Raw genomic sequence first — 19,173 nt, 5'->3', positions numbered from 1 at the left:
GCCGTTGATATGCGATCGACGGTCAGTAACTGTCCACACGTGTCTTTCACGGGCATCGTAGCATTCATCTTGGCCCCACTAAGGCGACGTGAGACATCGTAGAGGAGACGGCTGTCGCCTGTTCTTGCGGCTTTCTCGTCTTCGTCGGCTAGGGAATCTGCCCACGCTCTTTTGTCCCGTCTACATGAGCGTTTCACTTCATTCTCGAGAGCCGAATAGCGCTGACGGGCTACGGCTTTGGCTCCTCGTGTTTTCGCTCGCTCTATCGCGGCTTTGGCGTTCCTTCGTTCCTCTATCTTCCACCAGGTATCATCTGTCATCCACTGCTTTCTTCGGGTGCGTAGCTTACCCAAATTATTCTCGCCGGTGGCAATGAAGGCTTTTTGATGGCGGTCCATTGATCTTCTACGCTTCCACCTTCTGGAATATTCGCAGCACGGTTCTCTAGCTCCTCAACGAAGGACCTTTTCACCGCAGCGTCTTCCAGTCGGCGTGTGTTGAACCGGCGCCCGATTTTTTCCTCCTGTCGCTGGATCCTGGCAATGCGCAGTCGGATCTCGCCGATTAGGAGATGATGGGCGGACGCAATGTCGGCGCTACGTTTGTTCCGCACATCAAGAAGGCTCCGTCTCTATTTTCGGTTGATATAGATATGGTCTATTTCATTTTCCGTGACGCCATCACGGGAAACCCATGTCACTTTGTGCACTGGTCGATGGGGAAAGAGCTATATCCCAATCACCATGTTATTGTTGCCACAAAACTCTGCAAACAGCTCTCCGTTTTCGCTCATTTCTCCGAGACCACGGTATCCCATGACGTGCTCATAGTCCGAGTTGTCGGAACCAACATTCGCGTTGAAGTCGCCCATGAGGATCTTAATATCACCTTTCTGTTATATGGTATTAGTGGACGCATATCCTTGAAGCAATTTCTGAAACATTTATTAGAGCGAGCTCATAAGAATTTTCGGAAAAAAAATTGACAGCAGAAATTTAAACAAATCTGGAAGAATTCTTGAAGGAATTGCCACAACTAAATTCTATTTTTTTATGAAAACTCTGAAGCAATGCCTGGATAACTGAAGAATGCTAAGCAGTAATTAAAAATAAATCTTGAGATATTCCTGGAGAAACAATAAGAAAAAAATCCAACAGGAACTTAAAGCGAAACTGGAAGCATTACCTCATTTTTTTGGTTTTTGCTTTTTCATTAAATAACGAAGCAATATTTTCAAAATCGGTTTTCGTACGCTTGTAGCGCATGGATCAAGGTATCTCTAAAATTTTTTTGTGGTGGAAAATGTTTTTAATTTTTTTCAGAAACCATTTTTTTTTGTGAAATTAGTTTCAAAAATGGTTTCTGCAAAAACGAAAAAGATTTTCCACCACAAAAAAAAAAATCTGGAGATACCTTGATCCATACGCTACATGTGTATGAAAACCTATTTTGAAAATATTGCTTCGTTATTTAATAAAAAATCAAAAACCAAACAGTGAGAAAATGCTTCCAGTTTCGCCTTAAGAAATAATTTTTTGAAGAATCTCTGAAAGAATTCCTGAAGAATCTTCGAGATAATATCTGAAAGATCCCTTGAAGTACGGTTTTAATAGCTCCTAAGGGAAGTATATGATGTAGGAATATCCGATAATCTTCCGAATACCCGGAGGAACATCTGGAGAATTTCCTACAAGAATCTCTTGGAGCAATCTCTGATGAAACATGCGAAGTAATCGCTAGAGGAACTCCTTTTCAATCTTTTTTCTACACGAATTGATTTTAAAGGAAAATCTGGATCTAAATAAAGAGTTGGAGGAACATCTTGAAGAGTTCTAGATGAATTCCTGGAAAAATCTTGAAGGAAATTCTGTAGGACTTCGTGCAGGTTTATTTAGAGGTACTCATAAAAAGAGTTCCTGCAATAATTTCAGAAAAAAAACTCTTAAAAACGTCTATTTCGGAGGATCTCAGATACGTTACAGGGTCCGTAGAGGCTTTAAGGGGTTTCCAAAGGCATTTCAGTAAGTTTCAGAGCATATTCGGTGGGATTTATGAGCGTTATGCAAGCGTTTTCTGGGATTTCGGAAGTACTCAGATGCGTTACATGGGGTCCGAGGGGATCTTAGGGGGATTTTGGAGGCATTTGTTGATATTTCAGAGCATTTTCGACAGGATTCAGAGGCGTTACGGAGATGTTTTCGAGGGTTTCGGAGCGTCTCAGGTACGTGTTATGGGGAATCCGAGGGAGTTTTGGGGTGATCTTTGAGGCATTTCAGAAAGTTGAGGAGCGATATTTCAGAACATTTTCAGCGAGATTCAAAGGCGTTACTCGGGCGTTTTTTAGGGTTTCAGAGGTTCTAAGGTGCGAGCTCGTGCACAAGGGTGGGGGGAGGGGTGATTTGGGTGTTAACCCCTCCCCCATTACCGACGCTCCATACACTAGGCGCCCCTCCGCCTTTTGCCAAAATTGGAAAACTCCTCCCCCCCCCCCTTGGCGCACTTCTGCGCACGGGCCTGCTAAGGTGCATTACATGCGGTCACATGGGATCTTAGATGGATATCAGAAGCATTTCTGAAAGTCTCAGAGATCCCATCACAATATCTTTTGAAACACCCCTGAAATGCCCTTCGATTTAAGGGTGTTCTTGAAACCCCCTGATACGACCTTAACCTGAATTGCCCCGAAACCCCCTTCAATTCTTCGTTATCCCATTGAAATGCCCTTGAAATCATCATAAAGCTATGTTCATTTAGAATCCGGAATGACAAAATCACGTATATCTTAGGGATGGAATAACAAACATAAAAGGTGAAGCCCTCAAAACAAAGGTTATTTATTGTACTTTCATGGAAAAATATCATTGAAATTATTTATTTTTATTTTTCACACATTTTCTCACTTTTTCAGTGTTGACCTCTCTAAAAATCTGCACAACGGTGGTAAATTTTAGCAACAACCCCTTCCGCACGTTTGTTCAACAATCAGGTCATCTATGCAGTGTCCTGAGTGCCTTGACTAGTCTGACTAGGATTCCGAAGAAAAATTACCAAACTTTTTTTATTGCGAATTGAGGGACAATTCAGTGAATTAAAAAAACGCGAAAATTGAGCGTTTTTTTCGTTGATAAACACTACCCATCTGTGACGATACCACTGAACGTCTCCGGCTGTCATGGCAGCTCATCAAAATAGGTAAAACCTCTACATATTCCTTGTGTGCGTTTTTGAGAAGCAACACGCGATTCTTGAGGCTGTCATCCTTGTATGAATTGGTTCTCATCATCTTGTTACGAAAAAACCATGCCCAGAGTTCGAACTTCTTGCCAAATCTTCAAATTCAAAGCAGATTTATCAATGAACCCAAGCTTTTTTCTTCCGAGGACACTTCCTTATGCCATGGTTAACAACATCTGTGCACATAACACATAATGGTTTTGACGATATTAACATTTTTCGCGACCTGACCACGCTAAATTTTCAACGTGTTTGTGCAAGATTTTTTTACTCCTCCGAAATAACTTTTCACTCGTTGCAAGAAAATCGATGAAATTTTCACCATTTAACCCTCTAATACCCAAATTTTTGATTTTGATCTAAATATCATTTTTCGTCATCTAAAATCGATTTAAACATGTTTTGGAAGATGATTCTTTTCAATTCTCGATTTCGTGAATTTCAGTTTTGATTTTTATAATTTTTATTTCTGAACATCTCAACACTTTTATATTTTTCCTGGAAGCCAATTTAGGGAACGGATTTTTTGAGATGAAAACATTTTGAGATTTTATGATTATTGTTGAAAAATTATTATTTTTTTTTTCACAGAAAATTTTATTTTCCGTGTAATTTTAAGGAAAATAATTTTAGAGTGTATTCGATTCCCTTAAACTATTAAACAAGGATAGAATGAATTGGGAAAAATTTAAAATACGTTAATTGTAGCGATTCAATACAAAATGAACAATGACTTCTAAAAGGTGACTAAAACATCAAATTTTCAATGATTTAAAAAAAATGTAAATACGCTTTAAAATACACCAAAAACCATTTTGAGATATACAGAACAGTCCTAAATATCAGCCAAAAATATAAAAAAAATGATTTTCCACGAAACAAAAATTACAAAAATGCTCAAACTATACCCCGTCTAAAGGCGGGATTGGGTATTAGAGGGTTAAAGAGGATTAGTGTATGATAAGAGTGCTGCAAAAGAATGATGATTATGTTCATTGAGAGCGCCACTAGAAAATGTGACATGATTCCGGATTCTAAGTAAACATAGCTTTAATCAATTTGAATTGTCTCTAAAACCCCTTCAGACGCCTCTAATAGGCTCCAGAAACCCCTTGAAACGCACTTGAAAATCCCTTGAGACGCCCCTGAATTGTTATCAAACGTCCCTTAAATATCTAGAAACGCCCAGAAAATGTTTCAGAAACTCCCTAAAATCCCCGAAACTCTATGAAATGCTTTAGCTGTTAGTACATAAGGTCAAATATTTGTCCAAAAAGAAAGCAATGCTCAAACATCTTGTTTGACTCGATCGAATTTTCATAAGTGTCAAAATGATGTTGTTTCTTGAGTTCTTTCCTTGTTTCCTTGATCATGTGTACTACTGGCCTTTGAAACGCCCCTTGTAATGTCCTTCAAGGGCTCCTAAGACTGCCTAAATTATCCTTAATGCTCCTTGAAACGTCTCTGAAACCCCCTCAATAATACTATTGAAATGCTATTGAACTCTCCGTTATCTCATTGAAAAGCCAACAATCCCATGAAATCCCATGAAACAAACCTCTGAACCCCCTTGGAACGTTCTTTTTTGGGCTCTTTGGGAACTTTATGGAAATCTCCTTAGCCCCACCTTAAATTCCCAGGAGCATTTTTGCGAACTAGATTCCCTCATTTAAGCCCAAACTCAATTTATGAACAAACTTCCCTCTTTTTTAAGCCATTTTTAATTTACGCACTTTTTTAATATATGCACCGCCAGCTCTGCGCACAAAAAGAGATCCCAGTGTAGTAACGATGTACCATCCCTTTCAGTCTTCCACGATGCCCTTGAGAACATTACTGACGCTTTCCGCTTATAAAAACAGCGCTGTAGCCAACTACATTATGACTCCTAATCATTGTATTCCTGAATATAAGTATACGCTTAACGTCATTCTTTCAAACAGTTGAATGATTTCAAAAGTTCATTTTTCGTTCTACGGCTGACCCTGCCCTCCGACCCAGACGCGATAACAAGATCCCGGAGTTTGCATACACAAGTATTCCACGTATTTCCTCGTCCCGAAGGGCCCGTGCATGTGTCATCGATGTGATTCATATGAATCGTTGACGCTGCTGTGCCTCCACATCCCGAAATAACGTTACCTTTGGGGGAAGCAGACGAAAAAAAACTGGAACACGGCTCAGATTTACACGGCAGCTGGAGCTGCCAGATTACCAGATTGCCCTGCCATGCCGCTTTGTGCTTTGAATGAATTTTATCACGTGCCGTTCGAGAAAAAAAAAACTAAACTGGAGAAACTCAATCTGTGTTGACCCCGCTTTTCCAGACTGGGTAATCCTGGTCCGCACCACAGAGTGGATTACTGGGTGCAGCAGCAGAGTCTGAACCTCTCCGAGTCTGACCTAGGTAGGTATCCCTGTGTCGACAGCAGCTCGACGAAAACGTTTTTGCAACATCGGTAGGTAGGGTAAGTACGTCGTCGGTCGATCTGGAAACATTCTAAGGATGTTAGTTCAATGTAATTTTTTCACATTCATACATAATCCAAAAACCGATTCCCATGGAACCAACATGTTGCGAATTTGTTTGCCGAGTTAGACGATCCATGTTGATTGCGAAGGGCGGGACGGAAGTAACTTCCTCCACTGACTGTCAAAAAGAAGGATTATTGATTTTGGCTTCCCTCTTCTGCTGGGGGTTTTGGGTCGACCACCGCATCGCATCGTTTCGACTGGTCGTCGTCATCGGGCTTAAAAAAATATTTGAGCCAGTAGGGAACCATGTCACCCAGTGACAGGAGAAGATTCGTTTTATCTCTTTATTGGGATTGATTGGCCTTATTGTGAGGATATGAATCGATGAGTGGCTTCCGTGTGGATGGCAGCAGAGCAGTAACGGTTCCGGAGGCAAACAGGCAAACAGAGGGCCACTTCCCTTCGAGGGAATTTGACGATATGTTCATACATTGTCAGGGTATGTTTTCCTATTGAATTACAATTGTGCAAACTGTTTGATCTGTTTGATTGTACACCAATCATGTATCCGATTACTTTGCAAGGGAAATCCTGTGAACTTACATATTTTTTGATTGACGTAGTATTTTGGGAGGCTCAAACAAGTGGATAGATATTCCTAAACGCCCATCGTACTTCTGAAGTTAGTATCGTTAGAATTATACGATATTTAAGCGAACTGTCTTTAGAAGAGTTGTTTGCAACACTAATATGCGAACGCTTGTCGATGAGCCTAATTGAGTTGCAAATCTTTTCAAATTAAAATAAACTTGGAAAATTTTTATCTAGTGAATTCTTCGAAAGTTACCCCAGAAATGCACCGCAAATTGTTCCATGGGATATTCCAGAAACTGATTTAAGAGTATTGCCAGTCATAACCAGTGTTGGTAAAATCACACTCAAAGCGCACTCATGAACCGCTCCTGCGTGAGCAAACTCGCACGCGATTCTGAATCATTTTCTCACGCGCGAGATTTTCATGCAAAATCTCGCTCTCACGAGTCAAGCGCCGAAATCTCGTTCGCTTGTAAAACGAATCCAAATCAATTTGAATGGCATTCAATGTTATTGTACGCTAGATTTGCTATTCTTCTATCATATAATCCTAAAAATGTCGATGTAAATAATAAGAACACCAAGAAATAAAGCAATGAGTGAAATAACGAGTCAACTCATGCATGATTTTTTCGGCGGTGAGTTTGACGAGTCAAGAATTGCGCGTGAAACAACTCGACCATGAGATTTGAGAATTTGAGTTTTTACCAACACTGGTCATAACTTCAGTGAGTGTTGTAATGTCACATCATTCATCAAGCTGATGCAATTGCTGCTGCAATTGAATGATCAAAATAAATTACTTCCATTCAATCATTCTTGCTCAATGGATTAAAAATAGTTCGTTTCATTTGAATTTCAATAATATATTTATTTTTAAACAATGTAAACCTTGATTTCCAGTTATAATTGAAAAACCGTTTTACTACAATATTCTGCATACAACGAGCGAGGTTTTTTGATAGTGTTGTAATTTAAACAAAGGCGCCCGTCCTGAAGGGTTGAAAATATCTCTCCAGGAAATGCTTTAGAAATATTTCCAGAATTCCTATAGATATAGAAGATACTTCAGCAATTTCTGGTTTATTCATTTGGAGTTTCTTCGAAAAATTGTTTCTAGATAGTTGCTTCGAACAGTTGAGTGCTTGTCTTGGTTATACGATAAAGATAGCTGAAGGTTACAGACTCCTTCAGAAGTAGCTTCTGTGATTTCTTTAGAGATACTTCCTTTTGGTATGTCGTCACAAGTTTTAGAAAAAATAAAAATAATCTCAGATAGAAATCTTGGCACGACTGTTGGAGTGAAGAGATTCCCTACAATACTGCTGGAGAAACTCCTTGGGAATTTGTAGGAGAATTGGAACTCAAGTATGAGTTCCGCATGGAACTCCTGGAGTAGTTCCATAAAACATTCCATGAAAGCTTTCATAGGTACTCAAGAAGAATCAACAGGAATTGCAGAAGAAACTCCTGGAGGAAAAAAATGAACCAGCCTCGGGCTAAAAATCTCTCTAATAAAGACACCTAATAAAACTCCTGGATTAATATCGGAAAGAGTTCCTTGAATAATCCCGGAAAGAGTCGCTGAAGGAATCCAGGAAAGAGTTCCTGGAGGAATCCCGGATGGTTACCCTGGATAAATACCAGAAGCAACATGTGGAAGAATAACAGAAAGAACACTTTGAAAAATTCAGAAATCAATCTCAAAAAGAACTCCTGGAGGAATCACAGAAGCTGACCTTGGATAAATTCCAGGAAAAAAGCTCTGAAAACGAATCCCAAATAGATTTCCTAGGGTAATCCCAATGACAATTTTCGTAGAAATTCGTGAAAAAACAGTTTTGCAGGAATTCGGAATGAAGCTTTTAGAAATATCCCGAAATAAAATGATCTCGGAAGGAATCCCACAGGGAACTCCTGGTGGATTCTCAGAAGAAAATTCTGGAGGAATCCCAAACGGAACTGGATATCCGAAAAGGAAGTTCTAGTACATGGAATCCTAAAGAGCTTCTGGAGAAAACTCAAAGGAAGGAATCCGCAGAAGGACGAACTGTTGAGAAATTCCAGAACGAAATTCTCGAGGAATTCCATGAGGAGAAATTCCAAAAGGAGATTAATTACGAAAAAAAAACTTGAGTTATCTCGAAAGGAACTTTATTTAAGAAATCACAGGTTTCGTCCAGGATTTCCATGTGATACAATCATGAATTTCATCCTAGACTCCTTCAACAGTTCCTGTAAGTTCCTCTAAAAATTTTCCGGGATTTCATTATGAATTACTCTCAAAAATATTGCTAAAAATTATAACGGAATTTCTCCAGGAGAATTTAAAGAAATTCTCTATGGAATAACTCCAGGAACGAAACTTATGCAATTCATCCATTAGCTGCTTATATAATACTTATAGGACTTTCGTGAAAAAAATCATCCAATCAATTCTTGAGGAGTTCCTTCAGGTTTATTGTAGGGAATCATCCTATACTTCCTTCTGAATTTCTTTCAATAGCTTTCTCTGAAGATATTGCAAAAGTTGGAATAACAGATGAACCTAGAAAAAAAAAAACTCCTGGAAAATCTTGGCAAGAATTGCTTGATCACTCTCGGAAATTCTGGAGGAATCCCGGATGCATTTCCAAGAGACATTACGGAAGGATTTCCGTAAATAGTTTCTAGAGGAGTCCTCGAAAGAACTTATGGAGAAATTGCAGACGGAACATCTTAATGAATCTGAAAAGATGCTTCTGATAGAATTCCTGAAGGAATCCTGAATAAACCCCTGAAAAGGCAGCTCATTAAACGACTCATTATGAATTAAAAAAAAACTTCGATAAATAATTCCGGAAATCCAACAAAAAAATAAGGGTGGAAGCAAAAATAAACTACAAAAGCTCCATAGACAAATTAAAAAGTGCATAAGTAAATCCAAATTTCTCATAAAAAATGCTTCTTGAGCAATACAAAAATCAAAATTTCCACAAATAAATAAACCATTGCAATAAAAAACTATAGAGTTTACACCCAAACAATTTGCAGCAACATATGGAGTCTACATTTTGAGGCTGCTAGTGAACATTCATTCCAGACTTGATAACAGGCATTCAGCTCTTTCGGTAAAACAATAGCAAACACATTTAAGAAACCACCCAACCCACTATAACACCCTTGTAAAGGTTCCCCGAAATCCCATCGAACAAACACACAAATCTCTGATTACGCACCTACCTTTGGAATGGCTTTGTTTCGAACAAAAACTTCCCAAAATAGAGCCATTCTATCAACCCGTCGAAATCCTTCATTCAATCATTGACTTTTTCGGACCACTCAAGCGAGAAAATCCTCCTTTTTTCTCAACAAACTTTTATCGAACCCTCACTCGACCCTAAGAACCCTCCCAAAAGGAAGGAAATCACTCAATCCAGATTACGTAGGAGAAAAAAAATCTCATCGTACTTAGTGAATTGCTCCACTGTTGTTTTTTTTTGCTTTCTCTTCTTAGAGCAATACGATGACGGAAAAGCACCAATATCTCCTGGTTGGAAACTCAGCGAATCAACGTCCGTGGCGCACTTTTCCATTTCCCATGGTTTGGAAAGTTGAAGTTCCCAAACAACTTTCCACGTAGAACAACGTCGACGACAAACAGCGTCACCGGCCGTCGTCGACCCTAAAAAGTGACCCAACCGAAAAGTTGCGACTGCCCACGCGTACCGCAACGTGAACCAGCTTGAGATTTGCGAGGATTTTCTGTGTGCCCGTTTAGAGAGACATTTTGCTTTATTCGATTGAAACAAAATTTCCCCGGAAAGTGGATAATTCATCAACTCTGGAAGTTTGCGGGGGGTCGGTGTAAAATGCACAGCGAACGAAATCTTCAAATTACCAATTTTAATTTCTACAATTTCAGTAACATTATGTGCAATAGTTCTAAGGAACACTGTTTTTCCAACAGTTTGAAGGAAATTTGTATAGGAACTGAAAGTACTTTTCTAATTGTATGTACGAGACATTGAGCCCTAGGCTAGTTTATCTCGGGACCCACGCTTTACTTCCCTTCCGATGGAAGAACAGACTTTTTGCGAGTTTGTCGGTAGCGGGATTCGGTCCCAGGTTCTCGGCGGATAGTCACGTGCTTTAACCATCACACTAGGTCCGCTCCACAGCTAGAAGTTGTTTTGCTTCTGAACTAGAAATTTAGTGAAATATGGTGAATGGTGATTGGTGATCTTCCAATTGGTCTTTATTTTAGATGCAATCCAAAAAACTGATTGCGGCAAAAAAATCATAGGTGCCCTGGATTGAAAGTAAGAATGTAGGTGAATCAAATCCTAATCTTTTGCACAAATGTGGCTTATGAATTCAAACTTTCTCTCAATAAACGCCCATCGCCCTACCCTCCCCTTCATCTGTTTCAGAAGGGTCGACTACTCGTCAACGTCGCCGGGTCCAGCCCCATTTTGTATACCAAATTGGACTTTGCCAAAGTCAACCTGTTGTTGGCTGGTTGGCGGCGTCCGTCGTCGTTGTTGATTTGTGCGGCATTTTTAATTAGTTTGATCGAAGAAACAGCTGCGCAGGCGGTGCGTGCGCTCAACCCTAGAATCCTGGTGGTGTATTTCGCCGCACCGCCTTCTGGGAAAACGCGTAACAGCAGCAGCTTTAATAAATTTGTTCGTTATTTCTTTCGGCGTTATCGGCGTTTCATAAATTTGTTCTCTCGGGATTGCGTTGGATGATGTTGTGTTTTTTTTTCATGGTTGAAGAATGACCCGGGGGCAAATAATTTGCGCTGAACTTTCGTTCTGTGCCACGTTTTGGTAACATTCCGTCGAAGCGAACGATTCGCGTAGGCATGCTGGCATTTTGCTGGGGAGCAGCTTTTCTGCGAGAATGGAAATTGTCGAAGGGGAAAGTTTATCTCTAAAATGCCTTCTGTTGCCTTTTAGGACTGGTTCTTGGGTGGTTGAAAGAATTTCGTTTTGATGGATTTGATGGTTTTGAATTGATCCAGTAGGTCAGATGTTTGTTTTGGGGACTTTTTTGAGACAGGACTGGATTTGGATTTCGCTGTTCTTGGCTTTGAATTATCTGTAAGCTGGATATGGATTATATTTGGAAAGGTTATGAGTTGGATTAAACGGTGTTTGATAGAGGAGGATTTTTTTTATTATCGTACAAATTGAGCCGAAGGGTCTCAGATTTTCATGAACCTTTTTCCACAGGCTGGGCTCATGGATGTATGAACAAAAAAAAATTGAGAAAAAAAAATAAGGGTCGCCTATTTCCCCGGAAAACTCAGGTGGAATTTTTTTGTTTTCCCCTGACACTACTTACTTTGAAAAATCATAACTGAAGAACGAAGCATCATAGAAACAAAGTTTTTTTTTTTTTAAATGAAAGCAAATTTTCTCAGAAATAAAAAAATATATGAACTAGAAAAAAATTTACCACAAAATTTTTCACAGCTAAGAAAATTCGTAAAGAAAAGCCGGAAAAACAATGCCCGAACTCGTGGAGAATTTCATGAAAATATTTTTCTGAGAAGGTTATTTCATAAGCTTTAATCGCTGAAATTTTTGAAATGCACTTTTTTCGTTTTTGAGTTATGGCTCATTTTGTTGAAAAATGTCCAAATGTGTCATATATGCCATTTCTTTGAAAAATCATATCTCAAGAACGAAGCATCGTGGAAACAAAGTTTTTTTTTAAGGAAAATTAAAGCAAATTTTCTCAGGAATCCAATAAAATATGAAGTGGATCAAGTTTTCCACAAAATTTTCCACCGTTGAGCAGCGTTGGTAAAATCACACTCAAAGCATACTCTTGAACTGCTCCTACGTGAGCAAACTAGCGCGCGATTCTGAATCATTTTTTCACGCGCGAGATTTGAGCATGAGCATGAGCATTTGCTACTCCGGCGTCGGCCACGTCCTTACGGTCATCGAGGAAGGGAAGGAATGTTAGTGTGACGTACGTTGCTGCTAGAGATCGAGATCACCTCATCTTCTCCACGACTGTCAGGGGAAGGAGTTTTTTGTTAGTGGGGAGAGGGAGAGTTGCGTGATTTGGATTTACTTTGGTAAGTGATGTGATTCATGCAACCTTTATTTCAATCAAAACATTTATTCATTTTGACTAAAATATTACAAACTAGCTGTCCCGGCAAACGTTGTCTTGCCAAGCTGTGGTGATGTGACAACTGTTGAGCTCATAACGTCACCGCACTCTAGATTGGTTTTATTTTGATCACGCTGAATTTGATCCCGGCTCATAAAAATACAGTATGTTCACAATTTTCATACTTTTTTAAATGATTTTCGTAACTTTTTCTGCATATAAACACAGCCACCTCGAATACGAATCGAACCATGCAAGAGTCATGCTGATCGGTTCATCCTTTCTTGAGTTTTGTTGCCTCAAAGGAACTTCATACTAATTTTTATATATATATATAGAAGATGTGTCGACACCGAAGATGACGAACCATTCAAATTTTTTAGTAAATACAAAAAATGAAAGAAAAATATTTCTTATCTACTAAATGTGCATTGGGAACTAGCGCCGACACATGACGTGACGAACTATTCAATATTTGTAAGATAAATACACAAAAACCAGGGCAGAATTTTATACATCATATAGCATTAATTATTATGATAAAATGGAACGAGCTCACCGATAAACATCCTTCGAAGTGTCCAGTGTGTATGTGCTGCAGCATCTTCCACTAACTGGCCTCTTCTCCGAAATCACACTGAACCGCTACAATTACATACGGAAACGACGATGTGCACATTCAAATTGACGACGACGACGCGGCCGACCCGAATGAAAAAAGTGACACTTCCACTTTGGATTCCCGTAGAAAATCACTCTTAACCCCACACGAGCACTGAGAGATGACGACTCACGGCGGAGGGCGACGAATACTCATTTTCTCACGTGCGAGATTTCCATGCAAAATCTCGCTCTCACGAGTCAAGCGCCGAAATCTCGTTCGCTTGTAAAACTAATCCAACTGAATTTGAGCGACTTCCAATGTTGTTGTACGATAGGTTTGCTTTTGTTCTATCATATAATCCTAAAAACTTCGATGTAAATAATAATAACACCAAGAAATAACGCAATGAGTGGAATCGTGAGTCAACTTATGCATGATTTTTTCGGCGATAAGTTTGGCGAGTCAAGAATCACGCGTGAAACAACTCAAGCATGTGATTTGAGAATTTGAGTTTTTAAATACCAAAACTGCCGTTGAGAAAATTCATAAAGAAAAGTCGGAAAACTATGCCCAAACTAGCGGAAAATTTTCCAAAATTTTTTTTGAAAAGGTAATTCCATAAGCTTTTATAGCTGAAAATTTTGGAATGCCCTTTTTTTTCCTGAGTTAAGGTCAATTTTGTGAAAAATGACCAAGTACGCAAACAAAGTTGATCGGGAGAATAAAAGCTTTTGCATAGAAAGAATATAATTCAAAATTTGCTAATAATCTGGCACTTCAGAGTTATAAGTATCTTAGCATCGTATATCTTCCAAGTAGTTCCTTCGATTTTTTTAAGTAATTGCGTTAAAAAAACAGAGCAGTTATTACTTTCGGAATATTTTTAATAGAATATTTTCTAAGAGAATCAATTCACCAATTAAATAACTTAAATTAAATTCGCAAATTTCCTTGAGATTTTTTTTAATGTCTTTAGAAATTCCTATGGAAATTGCTGTTGCTGTTGCTGTTGATACCAAAAATCTTTTGGAAAACATTTTCAAGTCTTTTTTAATAATTCCTCTTTTTACTTGGAAAAAAGAAATGGGCATTTCCTTGGAAATTTTTAATCAAATACTGTAGGAAATGCTTCGGCAATGGCTTTGGGATCTTATTCAATTTGGTTTTATAAAAATTTTACGAAAAATTATCTGGTAAACACTACTGATTTTTTTCTAATTCCCTTTGCCCATTTCTTTGGAAAATCATTTGATAATTACTTCGGGAATTTCTTCGACACTCTTCCAAAACTTCTTTGTTAATTCATGCTTCATAATTGATCAATGTTGTAATTCATGAAAACACGTACGATATTCGTTTTTGAGATATTATTAATTATTGCAGTACTGTGGGAATTTTGTCGGTAGTCCCATTTATTTTGCTACATGTATCTTCAATAGTTCCTTTCAAAAGTCAATTTACAGATGCTATGAAAATTCTTTAGTCCATTTGTTCTTAAATTTCTCTGGCAAGTTTTAGAAATTTCTCAAATATTTCCGTCTGTAGCTTCGTCATTAGATATTCTTTAAAAAAAAAAAGAATTAACAATGGGATGGCTCAAAGAAACCATGAAACAAGTCCCACAAAAAACCACCTTAGAAGACTGCAAATGGTAGTCGAAATACGCGTATCTATCAGAGCATTAGATGATGGAATAGAAAGGTACAACACTGAAAACACTCAAAAAAATAACCTCGAAGAAATTTTTGGATCGCAACTCTCGCAGAATTTTCCAAATAAAGCTTGTATCCGTAGTAATCGGGAAACAGTAAGACGCCTGCCACTCTGCAATGGATACATTAACCTTCACGTACCCGACCCCAGACCCAGACAACTCATTTTCAAAATGCTGATATTTCGTAAATTTTCATCCGATTTTTTAAGTCGCCCTCAATTGATCATAAATTGGTGCTAATTTATTATACTCAAGTGACGCAAGCAACCCAAGCAATCCTCGCAATATTTATAATTTTGTTGAAGTTTTTTGATTACTAGTAATGCTCGTGAACATTTGTAGTTGAGAACAACAGTTTTTTTTTAATTTAATTTTTTACTGTATAGTATGTAAACTTAGAATGTTGTTTATATATATAAGAATAATCAGTCCATATATTGTTTGCAAATCTGGTTAGAATGATTACTATTAATTATCTTTAAGATATATCGTCTTGCTCAAACTTTTATAGGGGTATGTGGCGGGACCATCATTATCATCACCATCATAAAATATCCGGAAACATTCCGGTGATATTCTGGATTGTGCATATTTCGATTTTCTAAATGTCACGAACTACATTCGAAAAATGCCAATCATATTCACGGTGAATATCAATTGGCATTTTTCAAAGGCAGTCCGTGACATTTACCTTAAATATTCGAAAAATAGCGGTTTTCCGCGATTTTCTTGCAGAACTGTTCTAGCCACACAAGTTTTTCATATAGCATATTGTCAGGTTCAGCTTCCAAAATGAGCGGTGGGTGGTTGAATTAAGATATGACGAAATGAAATTTTCAGCACTGCTGAGGGGGTCGTCATTGATTCGGCCGACACAATTGAGTGCTCATTGTTGGTGGTTGTGTTGGTGACAATTTCTTCAGCTTTAATGATCTCATTTATACCACGCCCAGACTTTGGGAAGAGGGACTGCTTTGTACTGCAAGAGAGGGATTTAAACTCTGCGTTACGGGTTGGGTGAGGTCATGCAGATAGAAGCAACCTAGGTGACCGTGCGGCTCGGGTCGTGATGCATGAGTGCGGTGTGTGTGGGGTGCGCTGCCCTGTGGGTGCAGTTGAGTCCGGGTTGGAGTGGAAAGAGGCCCGTCTTTACCCTAGGTCGGTTTCGGTTGTACGGGCGGGGTAGTGTTTGTCTTATTTGTGCCGTGTTGTGCGTGATATGCGACCCGAGCTTCGTGGTTACTTGGGAAGTATTGTGCTCTGTAATCTAGATTTTGGTGAAGCTATGGCTGGGCTGTGCCTCAGATTTGTTGGGCGCAGGTCGGGAGAGCTGGTGGCGGTTTGTGCTGAGGGGTTTGCTCGATTGGTTATTCACTGATGGTGGCCTGTCTTTTGGTTCTTGGGGTTTGTGCTGTTGAGGATCGGGGCGTTACTTCGTTGTATCTTCGCTTTAATACTAATATTCATTGTTTGATTTAACTGACTGTTATGTACAGGCGCTTAACTCATTCTTTTTCATAGATTGCCAGATTTAAAGATAATGGTTCAATAGGGAGTTAGCAATTAGAGTGGATTAGAAAGAGTTGGCCTCTACAATACTTACACTAACACTGACTCACATTCCGAAACTTACACTCACGCATGCACCTACAACTAGCTGTGAAAGACCAGTGGGCGGGACAATGGTGCCTACCCAACAGTTCTAGGTGGGGTGTTTGGCTTAGCTACATGACTTGATCCGGCAAGCCCATAAACATCAATTGGTAGACGTATTGCCTAGTTAAAAGACAAAGCAGATGGGCAAATGCCAGGGGACACGTTGAGAATAGCAGAATAGCAAAAAATTGGAAATGTGAAAAAATGGTTGTTAGGAAATGATCGTTATAGCTAAGAAATGATCGTGTCAAAATTTGAAGTCCGTATCTCAAGGCTAAATGGTCCCTACAGGAATCTGAAGTTGTCGGAAATTGTGTAGGTCTAGAAAACATGAGGGAATCTAGTTCGCGAGATCAGGTCTAGCTCCTGGGCTAAGGGGGTTTCCAGAAAGTTCCCAGAGAGCCTAAAAAAGGGGATACCAAGGACCTTCAGCGGGGATTTCAGGCGCCTTTTACAGGCGTACTGTCAAAACTTGCTATCGTTTTAATGGGATAACGGGGAATCTAAGGTCATTTCAATAATGTAAAGGGGGTTGCATGGACGTTGCAAGGGGTTTTAAGTGCAATTCAAGGGATAAGAGGAGTCATGAAAGGGCGTTGCAGGGGTTTGGGGGAGGGGTGGTTTGAGGGGCATTTCAAGGTATTGCAGAGTCATTTAAGAGAGTTTCGGGGGAGTTTCTAAGGGGAGCGTATAATCTGAGATGACCAAAATTTAGTCTATGTGGTAAATGTGCGGCTCGTAAATATCCAATCACTCCACTCACTTTTCCATTTCGGAAAATGCATTCACGAGAAAATACCTTTCGCTTTTCTTTCCCGTGCCGAGTGATGCATTCGCGAGAAAAGTAGACTCAGTGCACCAGTTTTTTTTTATTCTTAATCACTTAACCTAATTTACAGCTCTATTGTCCACTGGGGCACTACGTGAGCAATTTCAATTGACAGCTGCACTTACATTTTGTACAGCGCCTAGATTCTATTCTACTTTATCGAACTGGTTGCCTTTCTGCTGCTTTCACTTTTTATACTTTATACCTAGTAGAATGATGAGCACAAGGATGATGATGGATGGCCGTTGTTCCTCTCCAGTCCGATTGGGGGTCCATTATGAGTAGCAGTTCGTCGATGTCCAGGTATCCGGGTCCGTTTGAGCCATGGGGCTCAGAAGAGGATCAGTGTCAGTTGCTCTCGGGGGAAAAGCAACTGACGAAAAATTGCAAGTGCCGGGGCTGGGAATCAAACCCATGACCATCCGCATATGAAGCGAACGTGTGACCAACTACGCCACGGGCCCCGGCTAGTGCACCAGTTATGGCTATAGTACCTCAAATTCGCCATAATTTACTGACTACCTAGAACTGCTCACCAAACCGTAACATACTTTCAGCTCAACGCCGAAACGAAAACACCACAGTTGCACATCTGCAGCAAACAACCCCACATTTGACTCAGCTATTGATTTTTCACCCCACTTGTGATAAAATTGCAATTCCGCTGCAATGTGCACACTGTAAAACTCCCGAAGAAACTTACTTAATTAAGCTTTTCCCGCTATTAAACTTGGCGGCACCCCGAACCCCTTTTTCGAGTGCGCCTTCCCCGGAGTAGTGCCGGAGAAAAGGTATGTTCCATCAGCCGTCACGTCACGGTAACTACTAACAACATGCGTCTTCTGTTCGCTGGGGCTGTATGTAAGAGCGCAGCGCCGCGCCGGCCACGCTGGCAACTTTCCGTGGTTTATCAGATTATCGCAAACCGGCGGTGCCGGCAACTTGAAGAAGTTCTCTCTACTTCAGCAGCACTAAATACTACTAGCTTTCGCTTATTTTCTACAGGTTAGTTTGTGACGTCGAACCGCGAGGACTGAGTGTAAACCCAAAATTGCTGCTCCGGAGCTTTACAGGTACAGTGAGGTAATTTCATGGGTATTCTGACAAATTATGAGTTTTAATGAAATGCAGTCAATTTGTTTGCTTCGCGTTCGATAGGCTACTCAAATAATTTTTTTTTTTTTTTTTTTTTATTTCTTTGTATTTGTGAATTTTAACTTATTGCTAATTCTTCACACGACTCAAATAATGAAATTCACACTCTTGTATTCAATATTCATATTTCAAACAATGGCATTATTTTAAGATTTTCCATTCTGGAGTGGCACTCCGACAGAGGCAGAGTTTGATGCTGAGCACTAAGCTTCTATAAGCACGTCCTTAGTTAACAATTGAGAGCTTTCTTTTTGATCACCATCGTATATTCTATGTGCATGGTATCAGCCCTAGGAAAAGATCCTTAACCTACCGAAATAGAACCCTTGGACTTGTGAAATTGTTAAGAGCTGAAATGCTTTCTGAACAAAATTTTCTCAAAGATGTTCAGTAAACGTTCGAATATGAAACTGCGCCACTGTTCGAGGACGTCTCAAGTCGACCCTCCGATGACGGGGAAGACCAACTTTTCTTATCTGGCAAGTAGGTAGTGATGGTTGTTTTTCTTTCCACTTCATTTCCACCTTACCAGCCAAACCACCAGCATTCATTTCGCGTCATATTTTCAACCACCTACCAGTAGTAAGTGTGCAGCTCGGCGGAACATGATGGTGAAGGTGGCAGTTGCCTATAAACAAGCTAACCCGTCACCTGCAGAAACGCCACCGACGCCGACATCCGTTGCAAAGGTACAAGTCCTCTACTTAAAACTTTAACTCGACGAAGAGGAATTACCGCTTCTGAAACACTCGGTATGTGTCGAATGGAGGTGAACTGCTTGATAGTCATAAAGTGTGT

General features: G+C 39.7%; 1 protein-coding gene across 1 annotated transcript in view; it reads right to left on the bottom strand.

The window, feature by feature from the left end:
- Window positions 1-19,173, bottom strand: part of LOC109426949 (zwei Ig domain protein zig-8) — a 569,430-nt gene that overhangs the window by 376,864 nt on the left and 173,393 nt on the right. The window lies entirely within an intron of this gene.

Source organism: Aedes albopictus, chromosome 3, assembly GCF_035046485.1.
Source record: "Aedes albopictus strain Foshan chromosome 3, AalbF5, whole genome shotgun sequence".
Classification (NCBI taxonomy): domain Eukaryota; kingdom Metazoa; phylum Arthropoda; class Insecta; order Diptera; family Culicidae; genus Aedes; species Aedes albopictus.
The sequence above is the reverse complement of the archived record's forward strand: the minus strand, read 5'-3'. Positions and strand labels throughout refer to the sequence as shown.